This window comes from Erinaceus europaeus, chromosome 16, assembly GCF_950295315.1.
Source record: "Erinaceus europaeus chromosome 16, mEriEur2.1, whole genome shotgun sequence".
NCBI lineage: Eukaryota > Metazoa > Chordata > Mammalia > Eulipotyphla > Erinaceidae > Erinaceus > Erinaceus europaeus.
The window spans coordinates 67,613,697-67,623,921 of record NC_080177.1 but is presented as its reverse complement, the minus strand read 5'-3'; positions in this window follow the sequence as shown (position 1 = coordinate 67,623,921).

Below are 10,225 nucleotides of genomic sequence, written 5' to 3'. Positions count from 1 at the left end.
AATTGCATTGAAAGAAGTTTTGGTGCTGTGGTCTCTTATTTCTCTCTAAAAAAAGAAAGAGAAAGAGAAAAAGAAGAAGAAAAAGAAAAAGTAGGCTCACAGTTGGGAGGACTGAGCAGTAAAGCAGAGGCCTTGCATGGAAATCCCAGCTTGGACCTCAGCCATCATATACTACAGAGTGGTGCTGTTGATGCTCTCTCTCATTAAATAGGTCTTCACTTTCAAAACGTAGGCTAACACTTGTATAAGTAGTAAGTAGTAAGTAGTGTGACAGAGCTTTAGTGACAGACAGCATGCAGTTCAAGTGTATACATACTATTCAATTAGAAAATTACATGCCCAGTGTAAATTGGTCCAACCTCTGTGGAGAGCAGTCTGGAGAACTCTCAGAAGACTAGAAATGGACCTACCCATGAACCTGCAATTCTTTGCTTAGTGATATATCCTAAGGACCCCAACAAATCCATCCAAAGATTTGTGTATACCTATGTTCATTGCAGCACAATTTGTAATAGCCAAAACCTGGAAGCAACCCAGGTGTCCAACAACAAATGAGTGGCTGAGCAAATTGTGGTATATATACACAATGGAAAACTACTCAGCTATTAAAAATAGTGATTTAACCGTTTTCAGCCCATTTTGGATGGAGCTTAAAGAAATCATGTTAAGTGAAATAAGTCAGAAATGGAAGGATGAATGTGGATGATCTCACTCTCAGGTAGAAGTTGAAAAACAACATCTGAAGAGAAAACACAAGTAGAACCTGAACAGGAATTGACATATTGCACCAAAGTAAAAGACTGTGGGGTGGGTGGTGGAGGAGAGTACAGGTCCTGGAAAAGGATGACGGAGGACCTAGTGGGGGTTGTAGTGTTATATGGAAACTGAGAAATTTTATGCATGTGCAAACTATTGTATTTACTGTCAACTGTAAAACATTAATCCCCAATAAAGAAATAATAATAAACAAAGAAATTACATTCTCAGTTTGCCGTACCAAGATGTAGTCACACAATTCATTTATGTTCAGTGGCGTCATTAGATGAAGTGATGCATGGCATTTACAGAGAAGGCTGCTTGTCCTGTTGGCATTCTTTCCCCTTTTTACTTAGATTTGTGGTCTTGATACATGAGTGTGATGTGATGCACCTGTTTTGACCAACCACTAGGAGCAGAGCTTCTATTAGTGACCATTTAAAAAATAATTGTTTTTTAAATAAACAATATTATGTAAACAAATTTCATGCTTGGGTCTCTGAGATTCCTAGTACTACCATAAACCAGTTTAGCAGTGTTCAGTTTTTTTTTCAAAAAAGTTGATTATTCAATGTATTGTTTTTTATAGACAGAGAGACAGATATACAGACACACACACACAGAGAGAGAGAGGATACTCACCTTTTTTTTCTCTCTTTTTAAAATTTTTTATTGGGAAATTAATGTTTTACATTTGACAGTAAATACAATAGTTTGTACATGCATAACATTTCCCAGTTCTCCATATAATAATACAACCCCCACTAGGTCCTCTGTCATCCTTCTTGGACCTGTACTCTCCCCTACAACCCACCCCAGAGTCTTTTACTTTGGTGTAATACGCCAATTCCAGTTCAGGTTCTATTTGTGTTTTCTCTTCTGATCTTGTTTTTCAGCTTCTGCCTGAGAGTGAGATCATCCCATATTCATCCTCCTGTTTCTGACTTATTTCACTTAACATGAATTTTTCAAGGTCCATCCAAGATCAGCTGAAAACGGTGAATTCACCATTTTTTATAGCTGCGTAGTATTCCATTTTGTATATATACCACAGCTTGCTCAGCCACTCATCTGTTGTTGGACACCGAGTTCCTGCCAGGTTTTGGCTATTACAAATTGTGCTGCTAAGAACAGATGACTCACTGACCTTTTAAGACAGAACTTGAACAAGAGAAATAACTTTCCAACTTGCCTCAGCCATTGTGATTTATTCTATATATAAGCAACTAAACTAATATTTTAACTAATAATGCAGATACCAATGGTGTAAAATAGAATTATTCCTTATTACCATAATTACTTAATACTTCAAGATACTATTGCTCTTAGTGATAAAACTAAGTAGCAAATCCTGATACAAGATTTGTTAATAAAAGAAAAATATCTAATATTGTATTTCTGCTGTTCCAATATTTAAATGTGCATATGTTTCACAAAAACTCAGCTCTAACATACAAAATAGAAGGTGTGATTATAAAACGGTGAAAGACTTGCTTGGATCCTACAAGTTAAAACTTGGTCTCTAACTTACGGAGTAATACTGGCCATTTTGATCTCAGCTCCTACCCATTGTTTACAGAATGGGATATTGTGTGCTGATTTATGCAGTTGGTTCTGTTAGAAATTTATGCCTGAAGAGTGAGATAGGTTGTCTGAAAAGTTCTGATACCTTTTTTACATGTTTTTCAAACATCATTTATTCATATAAAGAACAAAAACCTGCCACTGATATATTGCCCACTTTGTTGATAACCTTTTGCCATCTTTCAGTGAACTCCTTTTTTTTTTTTTTTTTGTGCCTCCAGGGTTATTGCTGGGTCTCGGTGCTTGCAGTATGAATCCACTGCTCCTGGAGGCTATTTTTTTTCCCTTTTGTTGCCCTTGTTTTCTATCATTGTTGTAGTTATTATTATTGCTGACATCGTTACTGGATAGGACAAAGAGAAATCTGGGGAGGAGGGAAAGATAGAGAGGAGAAGAGAAAGACAGACACCTGCAGACCTGCTTCACTGCTTATGAAGCAACCCCGCCGCCCCTGCAGGTGGGGAGCCAGGAGCTCGAACCAGGATCCTTACCCGGTCCTTGCGCTTCACGCCATGTGTGCTTAACCGACTGCACTACCACCCGCCTCCCCTCAGGGAACTTCATAATTCCTCATTCATAGAAGAACTTTTATTTATTGGTGAAAACTAAAGAAGGTGCGGATATATAGCCTCACCTGAACTGAATGTTCTTAGAATGTAAGGAGTTTTGAAGAGAATGGAACAAGTCTAAGTCTGAAGGTGCAGGCCAGGTGAATATGGCAAGGGTGCCATCCCATCCATCCAGGCTCTAAGAATATTTGACAAGTAATCAGACTTGTGTATGACATCATGTTTGTCTTGATGAATTAATTAGCTCTGGACATTTCTGGATGATGGATTCATTGACAAAGTCTAATTACCAACAGTACGCATTCAGACTGACTATTTGATTCCTTGATGGAAGCTTGAAAAACACTACACCTTTTAAATCCCACCACACTAAGAGGGTAACCTTCCTCTGATGAATGTTTGTTTCAATGAAGTCACTGGAGTTGAATCAGCACATACGGACCAATACTGTGCACCACATTGTTTTAAACAAGCTGCCTCTCTCTCTCTCTCTCTCTCTCTCTCTCTCTCTCTCTTTCTCTCTGCCTCCAGGGTTATCACTGGGGCTTGGTGCCTGCACTGCAAATCCACTGCTTCTAGAGGTCATGCTTTTTTTTTTTTTCTTTCTGCCCTTGTTATTGTTGTTACTGGTATTGTTGTTGCCAGATAGGACAGAGAGAAATCAAGAGAGGAGGGGAAGACCGAATCATAAACACCTGCGGACCTGCTTTATCACTTGTGAAGCATCTCCCCTGTAGGTGGGGCTTGAACTGGGATCCTTACCCCGGTCCATACATTTTGCACCCTGTGAACTTGACCCTTTGTGGTACCCACGAGCTGCTTCTCATCACCAGTTATCAGTTACTTTGAAAAAGGCTCCTTTTCCTTGTGTCTAATGAGCATATCACAGGTGTTTATATACACCATCAAATGAACTTTGAGTTGATGACAAATGCAAATATTGAGTTTGCTTATACATCCTAGCTTCTTCAGATGTCTGAAATCTTGAAGAATGCCTGGATGTTTACTGGGTTTGTAATCTCTCCTGTCATGTAACATGGGTTTGACTCTCTCAGTGCTTTTATTTTGTTGTCATTAACCTTGATGGGCCTCTCTCACCAGGGAGAGTGATTGAGATCAAAGTCACCAGGAGAGAATTTCATGAACCACTGTTGGCACTGATGTTCTTATAGAGTATCGTCACCACAGACTTGGCTCAATTTTTCACAAACGTGACGTGTATTCCTTTCTGGAAGTGAAGTAGTAGAAAATGGCGAAAATGCACTGTTTGGTCTTCCAACTTCAACTTCCATCTTCAACTTGTACAATTAAAAAAAACTCAAATCAAATCACTCTCTTGTTTTTGAATGATGCTAGAATTGTCACCTGTCAAATGACATAGCAGGAACATAGCTACAGATCACTCCAGTACTTCCAAAAGTGAACTAGTGCCGTCTGTCGCAAAAATACATTCTGGCTTTTCTGACAGCCCAGTAGGTCCAATGTTTCTTTATAAGGAGAATGGGTAGGATCTTGTACCATGAGCGGCTCTATGAAGTCTCATAGGCGAAAGAGGAAGAAAGAGTGAGATGTCTTTTTTTTTCTCTTTAAATTTTTTAAAAATTATCTTTATTTATTTATAGGGAAGAGAGAGGGAGAAATAGAGATATATATAGAGAGAAACACCTGAAACCTTGCTTCACCAATCACAAGGCTTTGGGAGTGAGGCTTGAACCCAGATCCTTGCACATAGTGACATGTGCACTCAACCAGCTACACCACCACCTGGATCGTGAAATGTCTTTCTCTTAGAGCAATATTTCTTCTTTGTTGTCATCAACATCATTTGCTAGAACCAACATAATAAGTTCCTGTTAGACTCCATTGCCATGTCTTCTTGTTCCAGTAAAGAAACATTTTGGGGCCAGGGTAGATAGCATAATGGTTATTCATGCAAAGAGATGCTTGTGTCTGAGGCTTGGAAGTTCCAGGTACAACCTCCCCTCACTACCATAAATACGCCAGAGCTGAGCAGTTGCTCTGGTAAAGAGAGAGAGGGAGAGAGAGAGAGAAAGAGAGAGAAAAGAGAAGAGAAGAGGAGAGGAGAGGAGAGGAGAGGAGAGAAAAGGAGAGGAGGGGAGGGGAGGGCAGAGGAGGGGAGAGGAGGGGAGAGGAGAAGAAGAAGAAGAAGGAGAAGGAGAAGGAGAAGGAGAAGAAGGAGAAGAGGAAGTAGAAGAAGAAGAGGAGGAGGAGAGGAGAAGAAGAAGAAGAGGAGGAGGAGAGGAGAGGAGAGGAGAGGAGAGGAGAGGAGAGGAGAGGAGAGGAGAGGAGAGGAGAGGAGAGGAGAGGAGAGGAGAGGAGAGGGGAGAAATCAGAGGGGGCAGGCAGTGGTGCTCTGGGTTAAGTGCACAGTACTAACCGCAGGAAGTGGCGCAAGGATTCTGATTCCAGTTCCAGCCCTGGGCTCCCCACCTGTAGGGGGCTCACTTGGCAAGCAGTGAAGCAGGTCTACTGGTGTCTATTAAAAGAAAGAAAAGAAAGAAATTAAGAAAGGAAGAAAGAGAGAAAAGGAGAGAGAAAGAAAGAAAGATTGTGGTAGAGTAAAAGAAAATAAGAAGAGTGAGTAAAAAGTGAGAATGGGAATGAGACACCAGACGTAAAATGGAGACTGGACTGGGCAGTGGTTCAGTGAGTTGAGAGCAGGATTTGCACTTGTAATGCATTGAATTCAACCCCCAGCAGTATGTAAGTAGTAAGTATATATGCTGGAGCAGTGTTTTATTCTTTCTATTTTTAGAGTAAAATAAATAAATAAAAAGACAAATAAATCTTTTCTGAAAATAGACTGAATAATGAGAGGAGAACATGCATACTAGAAGGTCAAGCCCAAGTCCACATTTATGGGAGGCAATTCTGTCCCATTGTACAGCAAGTATTGCAGCTCAAATGAAGGGAATAAGATTGTTTAACTAACAGATAAAGAGGATGGATCAAAAAAGGCTAATGGCCTTTAAGAATTTTTTTCCAAATAAAAGTAAAGGAAAAGCAAGGACAAAAATCCCAGCCTTCAGAGAAATTAGCTCATCAGTCGACTAAAGAGCAAGATATAATGCGTGATTCAGAGTATTCAGACAGAAGGCATGACTGTGCCAGCTGGCACTGGTACCCAGGAATCACAGGAGAGTCCCCAGGCATTCAAGGAGCTGAAACAGAATAGGTGAGGAAAGGTAAAGAGTTCTCACATGTACTGAGTATCTCACTATTCATATTGTCTATTCAGTTCCCTCAGCAATCCCCAGTAACCACACACACACACACACACACACACACACACACACACACTACAGTTTTAATAGATAAGTTTAATGAATGTGATCAAACTATGCTATGATGAAGTGGGGAAAATTAAGTCTGACAAACTCTATCATTCAGATTTATTTTATGTCACTGTGGGACTCTTGCCCAATAACCATTCCAGAAGATCAATGTTGGAAAAATCTGAGTGGTGTACTGCACCAAAGTAAGGGGCTATGGGGTAGGGGGGGTGGTGGGAGTTTTCAGGCCCTGGAACATGATGGTAGAGGACCAAGGGGGGGGGGGCACAGTGTTCTGTAGAAAACAGAAATGTTACCCATGTACCAACTACTGTATTTTACTGTTGACTGTAAACCATTAATCCTCCCCAATAAAGGGGAAAAAAATGAAGGAGTTGGAACCTGGGGGGAAAAATCTGAGCTAGGTCCCATATATGTCACTTTTCAGAATGAGAACCATTGATCGACTCTTTAGTTTCCAGGATGAGGGAAAAACTTATGGATAGAAAGAAAATGACTTCATGAGGACTTAAAAGGAAGGTTCTTTTCTCCTTTTCCAGAATGTGAACCTACTGTCTTCCAGATTAACTCCTCATGACCCTGTACTATCTGTTGAAAACTAACCAAAGGATTCTGAGGGCCCTAGTGCTCTTCTTCAAAGGAAACACTACGATAAACATGAGGATATGTTCTTTCTTGGTAGGTATGTAAACGGGCAATCTACTATAATTTACTCAGAAACTTCACTTTGAGAATATTTCTCGCAGAAATGGCCATATAACTGTGCAAGACTATACACACAGTAATGTTATCCTAAATTCTTTACGAATAAAAAGTGAAACCAATATTCGCCCACAAGTTTAAACAAATCACAGTGCATTTTTCTCTCTAAGGAATATGACAGAGATGTTCAAAAATGTGGCTGAGGGGCCAGGAGAGAGAACTCACCCAAGAGCTCACCGCCTTACCTTGTATGTGACACAGGGTTGGAACCCTGGCACTATATGCAAATACCACAATACTGGGGTGGAGTGGCGGCCACACCATGTGCAGTGTCTCCTTCCTCTCTCTGAAATAAGTAGAATGAAAAAGTCAACCCAACCAAAAGTGGTACAATCACACGTGTAGAATTTCCCAGAGCACCCCACCCACCCCCTCAAGAGGTTTAACCGTGTATATTGACAAGCAAGTGTATTCAGTGTCTATTGAATGCAGAAACATATCAACGAAAAGACCAAAATGATATACCTATGTACCTGGGAAAATATCAGGAGAAATACAGGCCATTTAGTGGTTGTTTTGAAGGAAAGACGGTAGATTGAGGAGGCAGTGGGTGAGGAGCTGCTCACTTTTAACAAATTTCTTCTTGGTCTAACTTTTGGGAGGAGATATTGACCATTTATTGGCTATGATTATAAATAGGCTCATAAAATAAAAGTCAAAGCCAGCTGATCATATACAACTTTCTTAAGGCGCTGGAGGCAGAGAATGGTGGCTTAAGAAAATCAGTGCTTCTGTCTGAGCAGCTGTAGAGATACAGAAACTATCTGGAGTCTGCTCTACTGAAGACTCAGAAGATCGGCTCCGCCAATCTTCTGTGGCCCGTGCTCCGAGTTGCGTTATTGCCTACTCCTTAGTTCCTCTGACTAAGAGGAACTAACTTCAGAATGACTTCTTGTTTCTCCCCTGAAACACTTTTTAATATTTTTAATATTTTCTCTCTCTTTCAATTTACATTTTAATGCTCAGCGGGTTCATGACACTGTAAGATTCTTTATACCAGGCCTCAAATACATAGAAAACTTTTGTGAAGGGGAGTCTGGTGGTAGCGCAGTGGGTTAAGCACAGGTGGTGTGAAGCGCAGGGACCTGCATAAGGATCCTGGTCCCCACCTGCAGGGGAGTCGCTTCACAGGCGGTGAAGCAGGTCTGCAGGTGTCTATCTCTCTCCCTCTCTGTCTTCCCCTCCTCTCTCCATTTCTCTCTGTCCTATCTAACAATGATGACAACAATAATAACTACAACAACAATAAAAAAACAAGAGCATCATAGCAGCACAATTCATAATAGCTAAAACCTGGAAGCAACCCAGGTGCCCAACAACAGATGAGTGGCTGAGAAAGCTGTGGTATATATACACAATGGAATACTACGCAGCTATCAAGAACAATGAACCCACCTTCTCTGACCCATCTTGGACAGAGCTAGAAGGAATTATGTTAAGTGAACTAAGTCAGAAAGATAAAGATGAGTATGGGATGATCCCACTCATCAACAGAAGCTGACTAAGAAGATCTGAAAGGGAAACTAAAAGCAGGACCTGATCAAATTGTAAGTAGGGCACCAAAGTAAAAACCCAGTGGTGAGGGGTAGACATGTAGCTGCCTGGGCCAGTGGGGGGTGGGAGTGGGTGGGAGTGATGGGTCACAGTCCTTTGGTGGTGGGAATGGTGTTTATGTACACTCCTAGCAAAATGTAGACATATAAATCAGTAGTTAATCAATATGAGAGGGGGAAATCAATTATATGTCTCAAAGTTTCTCAAAAGACAAACTGAATCTTTTTAATATATAGGCTATGTATTTGATATGCGGACTCTCTCAAAAGCCTAGACCAAGTAGATTAGAAGCATCCAATAGCACAGCTATATACAAGATACTGGATACTGTACAGCAAACCATAACAAAGGGACTTTTCAAAGTTAACCCAATTAACAAATAAAGTGAAGATAATATTAACTATCGATTGTCTTTTTGAACCCTAAGACAGCAGGAACCTCACATCTTCACTATAGAGCCCCTACTTCCCCCAGTCCTGGAACCCTTGGATAGGGCCCACTTTCCTGTATGCATCTCCCAATCCAAACCAAATAATATTGCATCCGCCGATCACAACCTAACCAAAGCAACGATGGCCACCTCAATATGCTTCACCTCAGACTTTATCCAGAGACTTCACGTGTGGAATGACAACCCTTCAACTTCATTACTCGGGTTAGACCTTTCCTTTTATAGTACACTCTAATTTCATCTCAGGTAGTTCACTTTCTAACAAAGTCCCATAACCTAGACATACACCACTACTGATTTATATGTCTACATTTTGCTAGGAGTGTACATAAACACCATTCCCACCACCAAAGGGCTGTGACCCATCCCTCCCGTCCACTCCCACCCCCCACTGGCCCAGGCAGCTACATGTCTACCCCTCACCACTGGGTTTTTACTTTGGTGCCCTACTTACAATTTGATCAGGTTCTGCTTTTAGTTTCCCTTTCAGATCTTCTTAGTCAGCTTCTGTTGATGAGTGGGATCATCCCATACTCATCTTTATCTTTCTGACTTAGTTCACTTAACATAATTCCTTCTAGCTCTGTCCAAGATGGGTCAGAGAAGGTGGGTTCATTGTTCTTGATAGCTGCATAGTATTCCATTGTGTATATATACCACAGCTTTCTCAGCCACTCATCTGTTGTTGGGCACCTGGGTTGCTTCCAGGTTTTAGCTATTATGAATTGTGCTGCTATGAACATAGGAGTACACACCTCTTTTTGGTTGGGTGTTATGGAGTCCTTGGGGTATAACCCCAGGAGAGGAATTACTGGGTCATATGGAAGGTCCATGTCTAGTCTTCTGAGAGTTTTCCAGACTGCTCTCCACAGAGGCTGTACCAATTTACATTCCCAACAGCAATGTAAAAGGGTTCCTCTGTCCCCACATCTGCTCCAGCATTTGTTGCTGCTGTCCTTTTTGATGTATGCCATTCTTACAGGAGTGAGGTGGTATCTTAGTGTTGACTTAATTTGCATTTCTCTGACGATCAGTGACCTAGAGGAGTTTTTCATATGTTTGTTAGCCTTTTGGATCTCCTCTGTGGTGAATGTTTTGTTCATTTCCTCTGCCCATTTTTGGATGGGGTCATTTGCTTTTTTGCGGCTAAGTTTGCTGAGCTCTTTATATATTTTGGTGATTAATTTCTTGTCTGATGTCTGGCATGTGAAGATCTTCTCCCATTCTGTGAGGGG